This window comes from Sebastes fasciatus, chromosome 3 (assembly GCF_043250625.1).
Source record: "Sebastes fasciatus isolate fSebFas1 chromosome 3, fSebFas1.pri, whole genome shotgun sequence".
Taxonomy (NCBI): Eukaryota; Metazoa; Chordata; class Actinopteri; order Perciformes; family Sebastidae; genus Sebastes; species Sebastes fasciatus.
The window spans coordinates 38,527,753-38,538,298 of record NC_133797.1 but is presented as its reverse complement, the minus strand read 5'-3'; the positions used below and the strand labels follow the sequence as shown (position 1 = coordinate 38,538,298).

General features: G+C 39.1%; 2 non-coding genes across 2 annotated transcripts; one reads left to right on the top strand and one right to left on the bottom strand.

Annotated features, from left to right (window-relative positions):
* The first annotated feature begins 1,047 nt into the window (after nucleotides 1–1,047).
* Nucleotides 1,048–1,119, top strand: trnac-gca (transfer RNA cysteine (anticodon GCA)). Its single transcript has one exon. It is a non-coding gene; the product is annotated as a tRNA-Cys (tRNA).
* Nucleotides 1,120–1,566: 447 nt separating this feature from the next.
* trnac-gca (transfer RNA cysteine (anticodon GCA)) lies at nucleotides 1,567–1,638 on the bottom strand. The gene has a single exon. It is a non-coding gene; the product is annotated as a tRNA-Cys (tRNA).
* Between the last annotated feature and the right edge of the window lie 8,908 nt (nucleotides 1,639–10,546).

The following is a 10,546-nucleotide window of genomic DNA, read 5'->3' as shown; positions in this document are numbered from 1 at the left end:
TCACTTGGAGTGACGTAAATATCACGGCGAGCATTTGGAGTCGTTTTTGCGTTCGAGTTTGGACGGACATATTTTGTAAAACGAAGGTTGTGTGGTACATATATATATATATATATATATATATATATATATATATACTACACAACCTTTGTGATCCATATATATACATATATATATATAGGGGAAAATATCTGTTTTTAAAAATATCTGTATTCGTGTAGACAGGGCCTAAAACTCATGGATCATTTCTGTGGTGTATCTTCTTCTCTGATTTTCAAACCCTCTAAAACAACAGTGAGCATCCACCTTCACCTCATTAACACCAGATTGTCGCTCCCACAATTAACACAGTGTGTCAGAGTTGCATGTTCTCCCTGCAGTTCTTCATGCATCAGCTCTGTTGTTGTCTCTCCTTAACTCTATTTAAATATCAGTTGAGTTTATATGACCGGCGGCACTGTATCTGCTTTGGTACACTCACTTATTATTGGCGTGTGTGCTCATATGTGCATGTGTTTGCATATGTGGGTGGTGTCGGGAGGCGCTGTCTTCCTAATGTGTGTCAGGTCCTTTTCCTCTTTCATGTCAGATGTTATGAGACACTAAAGGAGGTCAAAAGTCAAATATTTTCAGTCTCTCTTTATTCTCTCTCTTCCAACAGTCATGAAACGCTGGCGAGTCCTGAACTCTTCTTGTGTGACGATAACGTTGGAATGTTTACTTTACTTATTCAGATGATGCAAATATGCTACGACATGCAACAGCAAAAACTCCTGCAACGTCTGAGTTATGGTATGCTATTCTCCTCCAGGTATTAAATTGCTCATTTTAAAGCACCACCTGTGATCCCTACACTCAAGATTCAGTCCTGAAGTAGAGGGACTGGATCACACATGAACATGCTGAACTTGCAGAGAAGTGGCTTGTGCTTGGAGAGGGTCACAGACCTGAATCAAGTTTAATGAGTTAAATGAGCAGTCACCAAATTTGTCAGAGTTTAGGACTGATGCTTGCTGATGAATAAGTGTAAGGGATTGTCTTGTAATAGCGGGCATAGCTCAGTGGTAGAGCATTTGACTGCAGATCAAGAGGTCCCCAGTTCAACTCTGGGTGTCCTCTAGACTGTCTTTGTTATTAAAAAGCTCTTTGGTGGAAAGGAAGTAACAGTTTTGATATCCGCATTCAAGCATGACTGTTCCTAAAGATTGTGCAATTTGGTAAAACACACATTTGTATTCAGTCAGGTCAGTTTAAGGGCTACGATCGTACGCAGGAACCAAAGACTGTGCTGACACCAGCACCAAACGAGCATCAACATGTGAGAATTATAGTTACATGTTTCATAGTCAAAATCTAGTTGTAAAAAGGACAGTTGACGGCCTCATTCGGAGTGGTGATCGTCTTTTAGCGGGAGCCCTATGTGCTGTCTGGGTATTCTGTTGTGCTATTGTGAAATCTACACAGCTGGCCCAGTCAGCCCAGCTCGGAAGTCATGCTTGAATGAGGATATTAAAGCTGTCACTTCCTGTCCACCGAAAGAGCTTTTTTAAATAACAAAGGCAATCTAGGGGGCACCCAGAGTTGAACTGGGGACCTCTTGATCTGCAGTCAAATGCTCTACCACTGAGCTATACCCCACATGCATAGTATTAATCACCGCTATATGTGTAAGCAAAGCATTGATGACTATTGGCAAAACACGCTCAGTTCATATAACCCAATTTAATCCACATGCTTCAACATCGGGAGAGTTTACACTTTGAAGAAAAGTTCAAAGTAGCCACACCACCAGATCAGATTTGAACTGGAGACCTCTTGCAGTAAAATGCTCCACCACTGAGCTGTTCCCCCTGATAGTGAGGGGCTATTATGCTTATTGATCCCCGAGTCTAAAACTGTTGTACTCGTCATTTACCCAGGGATTAAAAAGTAACCCGACCGAGTAAAAGCATCGACTATGAATATGAATGAAGGAAGGATCCAGGACATTATTTGGAAAAGGATGAACAAACCTCAGACTTTAAGAGCCATGTTTGAATATGCTGCTGGGATCAGTGACGGCATTTTAGGATGAATGATCGACCCCATGTTAGAAAGAAACGCTGCAAAAGTGCCCTCTTTGATGCCCGTATGGTAGATTAAATATGATACAGTGCTTCCCAACCTATTTTCCTTGAAGCCCCCCCTTACTTGTATCGTATTGTATTTTACAGCTAAACCGTGCACTACAAGATGTTTCTGAAAACATTTGAGGAGAGAAATAGGCATTAACGTAACAGAATATTGATTCATATTTGATCAGCGCTGCCTAGTTTGACCGTTTGGTCGGAGTTCGTGAGTGATTGACAGCCGGCTCTCAGGGACGGCAGCTGGACAGCAGACCTCAGATCAGCTCTGACTGCTTGAGCACCGGAGGACACAGAGGAACATGATTTTTTCCAGGTTACCTGTTTCTTGTACTACTGTCAGGATATAGTGACCGTTTCATAAAAATAACGTTTTTTAAATCATGTTTGCTAATCTCGCCTACTTCAGCTTTAAATTAATATTCTTTAATGAATATAAATTGTCAGCTAAACGCCGACAAATATGGATATTTTGTTAGATAAAAACATGATTTTTTAAAATCTTTTTTCAACAAATTTTGACTTTTGGACTTGAGTTATAGGAAATGTTTAAATCACACGAGTTGGAAACAATCCTACGCAGCCACCACCGGAATCTAATTCTACTAATAGTAAAATATGAATAATATTAGTGTAGCCTGATCTTTATCTGCTACAGTGCAGGAATACCAGGCTTAAACATAACGTGGTCTACTAAGTAGCAAATAAATAAATTTTTTAATAGTTTTATATACAGACTTTTGTATAAATTATCCAGTAAAGAAAAACTTTAAAAAGTTATTGTGATTTTAGTTACACATTTTGATAACCTCAGAGCAGACAAATCCTGGCGCACCCCCTGAGATCTTTGGCGCCCTCCTAAGGGGGGCCCTGACCCCAGGTTGGGAACCACCACTCTAGAGCACCCTTCCAGTGGAGAAAACGTGATGCAGTTCCATGTATACATGCTAGAAAGGTTTCTGAACGCTGGTGCCCCACCGCATGCAGCTGGTGTCCTCTCAGAGTCCTCCACTGGTACAGGTACACCTTAAATTGTACTATAAAACGACCTTTTTTGATTTGAGGTGCAATTTCAGGGGGTTGCTCCACATTTTGCGACGGTTCACACCATGAGACAGATTATTTAAGGGATAAATAAACAGACTACAATATATTAAAAGGTTTTAATTGGTTATTTCCATTTAAGATTTTTTTTTTAATTCTCAAAACATATTTTTTTTTCTGTCATTTAATTTGAGCTAATCATATTTTTCCTACTAAGGGTATTTCAATGGATTATCTGCATGTTTAAAGCATGCAGCAAAAGTGCCTTCTTTGATGCCCGTATGGTAGATAAGATATGATAAAGTGCTCTCTACTGTGGCCCAAAGAGCAAGAAAACTTGCCCTTCTAGTCACGCCAAACGTGATGCTGAGCCATATCGGCATGAATACATGCTAGAAAGGTTTCTTGGCTCTGGTACTCCACCACATGCAGCTGGTGACCTTTTCATATTTTTGTGCCCCTCAGACAGCCTCTGGAGTCCACCTCTGAAAGACGGTGACGAACTGCTCAGTCTCCTGTTCTGGAAACTGTTGGTACTCATGCTGCAGTCAGGTGTTGTTGATAACAGAGTCCTTTATATAGTATATGTCAGTACAGATTAAGTTGTTGTTGTCCAGTCATGCTGTCATGTGTTTATCACTAACTGAGTCATGGTACTGTACAGATCCATATAAAGTCACAACAACTGCATCCGCTGTTGCCACGGTAATGAGGAAAAAACGTCTGCTGCATTTCTTCCTGTTTTCTCCCGCGGCCAAGAGGTCCAATTCCCTCATGAGCTGGACAGGGGGAAACCGGACACACACACACACACACACACACACACACACACACACACACACACACACACACACAAACACACGCACACACACACATAGGGAATATACCAGTGCTACGTAATGTCACAATAGCTGAGGTACTGCACAAGAAGTCTAGACGTTTCCTATTATTCACGGGTCCTGGGCATACTTTCACAAGTGATTTACATCCATTGCGTCTAAAAGTGTGTGGAAGCAAATGACATGTTATGTCATAAATCTTCTTATATCTGTCACATGAATTCAGACAGGTGGTTTTCAAAGTAAAATATTTCAGCGTATTAAATTTAACGGTATTTACTTTTCAAGAATACGTTTTCAGTAGTGATTCAATTCCACAATCAGGTATTCAGCTGCTTATATGAATCTAATCTTTATGGCCATTATTTGCTTCCATTATAAAGACATATCTGTTTTGTGTGTTTTTATATTTCCTATGTGATATTACATGTGATAGTTTTCAAATGTGAGGTCTTACATTCTACACGACACAGTGCCATTTTGTAGGTTTCTTAAACTTGCTAAATACGGGATTGGGAGCATTTCTATTGCCTCTCAACGGTTCTCAGTGATTAGTAAGTTTTAGTGTGACTTTGTGAAAGTAAAGTTTTGAGGCTGTCGATTATTAGTGTACGGAAATAAATGGAAACCAACGGCTGCTGATGAATGAGCTAAATCATGTAAAGCTGTTCATCCTTATGGGGGACGGAACCTGCCAAAATCAAAAATAAATTTATAAATAAATAAATGACTAAATAAATAAATGTCATTAAATGTAACAAAAAAAAAATATTAAAAATAAATGTAGCCATTAATGAATTGATTGATTTTTTTTCAATTTCCTTCTTTATTTATCTTTGTATTAATACCTTTATTTATTTACGCTTCAGTTTAAGTTTCCCCTTTATTTATTTATTTAATTATTAATTTATGTATTTATTTTTATTATTTAAAGAAAATACATAAATATGTCAATAAATAAATACATTTAAAAATATATATAAAATAGATAAACATAAATGCAAAAATAAATAACTATATTTAAAAAAATAATAAAAATAAATACATAAATAAATAAACGGAAAATTAAACAAGAGTAAATAAATAAGGGAATTATTACAAGGATAAATAAATAAAGAAGCAAATTAAAAAAGAAATATCAATTTATGTCACATTTTATCAATTAATTAATGAAAAATGAAAAAAATATTTTTAATATTATTTTTGCTACATTTAATGACATATTTATTTATCAAGTCATTTATTCATTTATTATTGATTTTGGCAGGTTCCGTCCTCCATACATCCTGACCCTGACAGAGTGTGGTGTTAAAGGTGTGTAAGCATGTGTTGACTGTCTGGATGTGTGGGTGGGGGGGTATCTGAGGAGCAGCGTGTCCTCTCAGTCAGCTCTTCCTGTATTAATAAAAGGCGGTCCTCGGTATAAACCTGGCGACGGCCATGTTCCACAGCTGCTCCTCCACGCTCGCTGCCTCATTGTGCTGTTTGTATATTTAGCTGCTCCGTTCCACTTCCTCTGCTGTTGACGTTGGGAAAACACACAACAATACGGCCGTGATTCTCCCTCTCAGCATCCTCCCCCCTTCTTCCTCCCTCACGCCTTCCCGCGACTCTCTCGCTCCACTCTGCTCTGCTCTCCCTCTCATCAAAGCGTCCTTTGAGAAAGAAACTGTGGAGTGATTCAGAGCCACAACAATGCCAACGGGCAGCCATGTTTTTCCGGATCACACAGAGTGGTTTTATTAACACCAGTTCAAATACAATATGAGGGCCAAAAATGGAATAAGAGGCTGTGAAATCTAAATCAAGACCTGGGAGGGAAACACTGCCAGATATTACTCACAATTTGGCAAAGTTAACTTTACTATTCTTGGTTCCATTGTAACTCCTCCATCCATTAGTGGTCATATCAGCTGGTGGATGGCAAAGCGTACGGATCACTTTATGTTTGAATATATCTGGTGATGCTCAGATCACTGATTGATGTTGGATCAATGAGTTTTTGGGATCTCTCAACATTAGAAACCTTCTGCAGGACGGCCCATATGCAATGTAGTGGAAGTAAAACTTCATCTAAGTTCACCCAGCTTACATATAAATTCATGGAATACCTGATTTATGTAATTATTGATGTTCGTCCTTTGCTGATATGATGTTGATAAAGCTCCTCTAGTCTAGACAATGCAGAATGAAACTGTATTTTCTTTGCCCAGCTATTCATTTCATCATACAATTAGGTTTTCTCCATGAATTTATTACCCTTTCACTGTAAAGGCCAGCTGTATCTCAGCCGCCGCCTATTCAGTGTTGAATCGGCGGGGGTGTCTGCATTTTGCAGCTGGTAATCGTGAAAGAATCTCATTAGTCTGACTTTCAGCGAAAAGTACGCAGTGTCTTGTAATCGTGTAAATGCTGTTGATTCAAGAATGAAGTGAATACATGTATTTTTTTGTCTGAAAAATGTAGAATTTTGGCACCAGATCTCATCTAAAGGTCACCGCAGAGTAAACGTATCGACAGCAGCAGCCTTCAAACTAAAATGAGCTGAAGTGTCAACACAAAGATACTATACAACAAATGTCTGAGGAGATTAATGCATATATATCAGATATCAGAATTTCATTACAGCCTATTTTATGCTTCTTAAAATATCTTCTTACTTAAATAACAGCATCTTTATACGGGCACGTTTTTATCCAAAGTGAGAAGTGCATTCATCTCCATTTTTCGAGACATTTTTCGGACATATGTCAGACTTTTCTTCTGCCTTTTTTCAGATTTTTTTGGGGACATTTTTGGTCTTTTGTTAGGACATATTTTGGACTTTTTTTCGGATATAATGTCAGACTTTTCTTCTGCCTTTCTTCTGGCTTTTTACGAACATTGTTCTGACTTTTTTAAGACATTTTTCAGACATGTCAGACTTTTCTTCTGCCTTTCTTCAGCCTTAAAGTATCTTGTTGCTTAAATAACAGCATCTTTATACAGGCATGTTTTTATCCAAAGTGAGAAGTGCACTCACCTCCAGAGGAACCAGAGCGAGAAGTCAATAAAAATGATTAGTCCATCATAATCTTGGACCTCTTATGCTTTTGTGCTTTTCCCCTTTCCTTTAGTGGGATATATCATTTTTTTTGTGCATGTAAAAGGTCTGCAAAGTTACATTAGTAACATTAAACCATGTAAACAACCTGGAAATAAGAATAATATGTCCTTTTTAAGAGATTAGATATATGCACTTTCAAAATAAATTGTACTGAGATTTTGTTGTTTTGAAGAAATTCAAAAAATAATGCTTTCCTGAAAATATAATTTATATTTTTGCAAGTTAGTGGTTTTCTGTGGCATGACCCCTTATGATAGTATCCGTGTGTTTTTGTTCATCATGACATCGCTGGGCTCAAATGTGGCTGTAAACAAAGTTTAAAATAATAACTGTTTCCCTGCCAAAGTGTTTGGTCAAGTCGAGTGTAAATAAACCGGAGCAGCTCCAACCCAAGCTCCTCTGCTATTGATCCTGTGGGATTTATCAGGGATAATCTGCACTACAGATCTAATATGGCCTGATTCAGACAGACTGGCCGACTAGACGGCAGCGGCATCGTGACCTGCGTTTGAACTCTGGAGGGAGTACAGCGGCTGTTTGCTTCATCCTGCAACTGACTGCGGTGACAGAAGGAGGAAGCTGGCGAGAGGAGAGAGGAGGAAAGAAACTCACTCTGTTAATTAGATCAGGATACCGGACAGGAAGTTAATTAACACTCTCACACACATGCCCAGCGAGGTTTAAACTGGGAGGCAGTGAAGAGAGAGGAGAAGATGCAGCCTTCAAAGGAACTAAAACAGACAGATAGTCTGACTTGAACTAACCCAATATAACTAAATGTGACCGTCTGAAACCTCCTTCTGTACTGGTTGTCTGGTCAGGAGGAAAATGTGTCTGTTGCTTTAAACTCATTATAGCTTCTGAGAGTAGGTGAGTCTGAAACGATCAGTGCCATCTAAACACACTTACTAAGAGCACGTCCACATTAGGGGTTCAATTGGTAAAAAGCACCTTAAAATGGCGTTAAACGGCTAAAACAGCCTCCTGGAGTGTGTAAATCTTAAAATGTCCATTTTATTTCATCAGAAAATACCTTTTTTGACATTTTTCGGACCTATGTCAGACCTTTCTTCTGCCTTTCTTCTGGCTTTCTAAGGACATTTTTCGGGACATTTTTTCGGAATTTTCTTCGGCCTTCTTTCTGCCTTTTTTTTAGACATTTTTGGCCTTTTTCAGACATTTTTCTGACTTTTTTCAGACTTTTTTTCGGACATATGTCAGACTTTTCTTTGGCCTTTCTTCTGCCTTTTTTCGGACATTGTCAGACTTTTTTCGTATTAATGTCGGCCTTTTCTTCTGCCTTTCTTCCTCCTTTTTAAGGACATTTTTCAATATTTTTTGGACATTTTTCAGTCTCAGTAGACAAACAGCGGTCCATGGGCCAAATCTGACTAACGACGTTTACATCAACTTCCATAAATCTACTGCAGATAATTACGTGAACAAACGGCTCCCAGGAAAACTCAAAACTTACGGCTCATGAAAATGACAATGTTGTCGCCTCTGTGCTTCCCACGGCACAAAAATAGTCTACGACATCACACACCTGTGACTCTCAGTGTCACACACAGCTGTGCATTTCACCTGCTCAAACACACACACACATGCACACACACAAACACACGCACACACACACACACACACACACACACACACACGCACAGTTCATCTCCTTCCTCTCGGACATACTGTGAATTCCATGTTGCACATCGAGGACCGACAGCAAGCAACTCTGTAAACCTGATACCCTTTCAAGTTGTCACTCTCACACTCACACACACACACACACACACACACACACATACTGTACAGTGCATGTACGCTGTTATTGAGATGAGGGGTCGCACTTCATCCTGTCAGTGACAGCAGCGTGTCCTGTCAGTCTGTCATAGCCTACACTGTGTGTGCATGAAGGAAAAAGGTCAGCGTTTACATTGGTACATGTCTGTGTGTGTGTGTGTGTGTGTGCGTGTAGTCCAGGAATAGCAGCACAGGGGTGCCTGCTTCCTCTGTCTTCCCTCTGCAGGGAGGAAGAATCTACCGTGACCCCCCGGCTTCCATGGCGACCCATCCAGTCCTGACCCTGACATGAAACTCTGGAAAACAGTTGCGGTCTACTTGGGATCTGGTCGGTGATGTCCTCAGTTCAAGACAAAACATATTTATGATGAGACACTTAGTCACAGAGACACACCAGCAAGAAGAGACAGCTAACACACAAAAGCTGTTGATGTTTTGTATGCAAGAGGTCACACGTGTGTGTGTCCACATCTTTCTAACATCTGCACAATAACGTTTACTATACAGACTAATGTATGTTCAGAATATGTAAAGTTTGTCATTAAGGAAGGCTGTTTTCACATTTCTTTGCCCATTTTGTTAAAAATACTGTAACTGTAATGTAACATTAGATCTTTGAGATGTCATGGATAATATGTGGTACTAAAGAACCCTTTGAACCCGAACAACACTTCTTGAAAGTCTGATAACACTGTCAGAGCTTTTAGACATTCAAAGTGTTGCCATGTTATCCATCAATGCGTCTTAACACAATGACCCTAACTTGCTTCTAACTACAGTCACACATTTTGCAATTAGGGCTGTCAAAGTTAATGCGATAATAACGCGTTAACGTTAATTTTAACGGCACTAATTTCTTTAACACATTAACACAACTTGGGATTTTTAGGCTGTGGCAGGCTCAGTTTTAAAGCCAGAGTGAAGATACTGGTATCATATGAAACTAGAAAACCTAAAGAATCCATCGGTGCCAACCATCCCATACTAGGAAAATAACGCTCCAAACTTACGCTACATTTTGGCGAGAAAAAACTGTCATGTTCATTTTCAAAGGGGTCCCTTGACCTCTGACCTTCAGATATGTGAATGTAAATGGGTTCTATGGGTACCCACGAGTCTCCCCTTTACAGACATGCCCACTTTATGATAATCACATGCAGTTTGGGGCAAGTCATAGTCAAGTCAGCACACTGACACACTGACAGCTGTTGTTGCCTGTTGGGCTGCAGTTTGCCATGTTATGATTTGAGCATATTTTTTATGCTAAATGCAGTACCTGTGAGGGTTTCTGGACAATATGTGTCATTGTTTTGTGTTGTTAATTGATTTATAATAATAAATATATACATACATTTGCATAAAGCAGCATATCTGTCCACTCCAATGTTGATAAGAGTATTAAATATTTGAAAAATCTCCCTTTAAGGTTCATTTTGAACGATACAAAATGTATGATTAATTTGCAATTAATTTGGGATTAATCGCGATTAAATATTTTAATTGGTTGACAGCCCTATTGGCAATCCAATTGACTTCTGCATACATAAAACAACTCAACTACACATTACAAGTGACAAAAGAAACAAAACGGCCAGCGTGGCCAACAGCGTGTTGTTAAATAGCACTTGGAA